We start from the raw sequence: 2,981 nt of genomic DNA, 5'->3' as shown, positions 1-2,981 counted from the left end.
CGGGATGTGTTGTGTTGTCTGGGCTCATGGGGATGTGTTGTGTTGTCTGGACTCGTGGGGATGTGTTGTGTTGTCTGGACTCGTGGGGATGTGTTGTGCTGTCTGGGTTCGTGGGGATGTGTTGTGTTGTCTGGACTCGTGGGGATGTGTTGTGTTGTCTGGGCTCATGGGGATGTGTTGTGTTGTCTGGGCTCATGGGGATGTGTTGTGTTGTCTGGACTCGTGGGGATGTGTTGTGTTGTCTGGGCTTGTGGGGATGTGTTGTGTTGTCTGGGTTCATGGGGATGTGTTGTGTTGTCTGGACTCGTGGAGATGTGTTGTGTTGTCTGGGCTCGTGGGGATGTGTTGTGTTGTCTGGGTTCATGGGGATGTGTTGTGTTGTCTGGGCTCGTGGGGATGTGTTGTGTTGTCTGGACTCGTGGGGATGTGTTGTGTTGTCTGGGTTCATGGGGATGTGTTGTGTTGTCTGGGTTCATGGGGATGTGTACTGTCTGGGTTCGTGGGGATGTGTACTGTCTGGGTTCGTGGGGATGTGTTGTGTTGTCTGGGCTCATGGGGATGTGTTGTGTTGTCTGGGCTCCCTGGGGATGTGTTGTGTTATCTGGGTTCGTGGGGATGTGTTGTGTTGTCTGGGCTCATGGGGATGTGTTGTGTTGTCTGGGTTCATGGGGATGTGTTGTGTTGTCTGGGTTCATGGGGATGTGTTTTGTTGTCTGGGTTCATGGGGATGTGTTGTGTTATCTGGGTTCGTGGGGATGCGTTGTGTTGTCTGGGCTCATGGGGATGTGTTGTCTGGGTTCATGGGGATGTGTTGTGTTGTCTGGGTTCGTGGGGATGTGTTGTGTTGTCTGGGTTCATGGGGATGTGTTATGTTGTCTGGGTTCATGGGGATGTGTTGTGTTGTCTGGGTTCATGGGGATGTGTTGTGTTGTCTGGGCTCATGGGGATGTGTTGTGTTGTCTGGGTTCTTGGAGATGTGTTGTGTTGTCTGGGTTCATGGGGATGTATTGTGTTGTCTGGGTTCGTGGGGATGTGTTGTGTTGTCTGGGCTCATGGGGATGTGTTGTGTTGTCTGGGTTCTTGGAGATGTGTTGTGTTGTCTGGGTTCATGGGGATGTGTTGTGTTGTCTGGGCTCATGGGGATGTGTTGTGTTGTCTGGGTTCATGGGGATGTGTTGTCTGGGTTCATGGGGATGTGTTTTGTTGTCTGGGTTCATGGGGATGTGTTGTGTTATCTGGGTTCGTGGGGATGCGTTGTGTTGTCTGGGCTCATGGGGATGTGTTGTCTGGGTTCATGGGGATGTGTTGTGTTGTCTGGGTTCGTGGGGATGTGTTGTGTTGTCTGGGTTCGTGGAGATGTGTTGTGTTGTCTGGGTTCATGGGGATGTGTTGTGTTGTCTGGGTTCATGGGGATGTGTTGTGTTGTCTGGGCTCATGGGGATGTGTTGTGTTGTCTGGGTTCTTGGAGATGTGTTGTGTTGTCTGGGTTCATGGGGATGTATTGTGTTGTCTGGGTTCGTGGGGATGTGTTGTGTTGTCTGGGCTCATGGGGATGTGTTGTGTTGTCTGGGTTCTTGGAGATGTGTTGTGTTGTCTGGGTTCATGGGGATGTGTTGTGTTGTCTGGGCTCATGGGGATGTGTTGTGTTGTCTGGGTTCTTGGAGATGTGTTGTGTTGTCTGGGTTCATGGGGATGTGTTGTGTTGTCTGGGTTCATGGGGATGTGTTGTGTTGTCTGGGCTCATGGGGATGTGTTGTGCTGTCTGGGTTCGTGGGGATGTGTTGTGTTGTCTGGGCTCATGGGGATGTGTTGTGTCGTCTAGGCTCATGGGGATGTGTTGTGTTGTCTGGGCTCGTGGGGATGTGTTGTGTTGTCTGGGCTCGTGGGGATGTGTTGTGTTGTCTGGGCTCATGGGGATGTGTTGTGTTGTCTGGGCTCATGGGGATGTGTTGTGTTGTCTGGACTCGTGGGGATGTGTTGTGTTGTCTGGCCTCATGGATGTGTTGTGTTGTCAGGCCTCATGGATGTGTTGTGTTGTGCGGGCTCATGGGTGTGTTGTGTTGTCTGGGCTCATGGAGACGTGTTGTGTTGTCTGGGTTCGTGGGGATGTGTTGTGTTGTCTGGGCTCGTGGGGATGTGTTGTGTTGTCTGGGCTCATGGGGATGTGTTGTGTTGTCTGGGCTCATGGGGATGTGTTGTGTTGTCTGGACTCGTGGGGATGTGTTGTGTTGTCTGGGCTTGTGGGCATGTGTTGTGTTGTCTGGGCTCGTGGGGATGAGTTGTGTTGTCTGGGCTCGTCGGGATGTGTTGTGTTGTCTGGGCTCGTGGGGATGTGTTGTGTTGTCTGGGCTCATGGGGATGTGTTGTGTTGTCTGGACTCGTGGGGATGTGTTGTGTTGTCTGGACTCGTGGGGATGTGTTGTGTTGTCTGGGTTCATGGGGATGTGTTGTGTTGTCTGGGTTCGTGGGGATGTGTTGTGTTGTCTGGGTTCGTGGGGATGTGTTGTGTTGTCTGGGCTCGTGGGGATGTGTTGTGTTGTCTGGGTTCATGGGGATGTGTTGTGTCGTCTAGGCTCATGGGGATGTGTTGTGTTGTCTGGGCTCGTGGGGATGTGTTGTGTTGTCTGGGCTCGTGGGGATGTGTTGTGTTGTCTGGGCTCATGGGGATGTGTTGTGTTGTCTGGGCTCGTGGGGATGTGTTGTGTTGTCTGGACTCGTGGGGATGTGTTGTGTTGTCTGGGCTTGTGGGGATGTGTTGTGTTGTCTGGGTTCATGGGGATGTGTTGTGTTGTCTGGACTCGTGGAGATGTGTTGTGTTGTCTGGGCTCGTGGGGATGTGTTGTGTTGTCTGGGTTCATGGGGATGTGTTGTGTTGTCTGGGCTCGTGGGGATGTGTTGTGTTGTCTGGACTCGTGGGGATGTGTTGTGTTGTCTGGGCTCATGGGGATGTGTTGTGTTGTCTGGGTTCTTGGAGATGTGTT

Source organism: Lampris incognitus, chromosome 17, assembly GCF_029633865.1.
Source record: "Lampris incognitus isolate fLamInc1 chromosome 17, fLamInc1.hap2, whole genome shotgun sequence".
Taxonomy (NCBI): domain Eukaryota; kingdom Metazoa; phylum Chordata; class Actinopteri; order Lampriformes; family Lampridae; genus Lampris; species Lampris incognitus.
The sequence above is the reverse complement of the archived record's forward strand: the minus strand, read 5'-3'. Positions refer to the sequence as shown.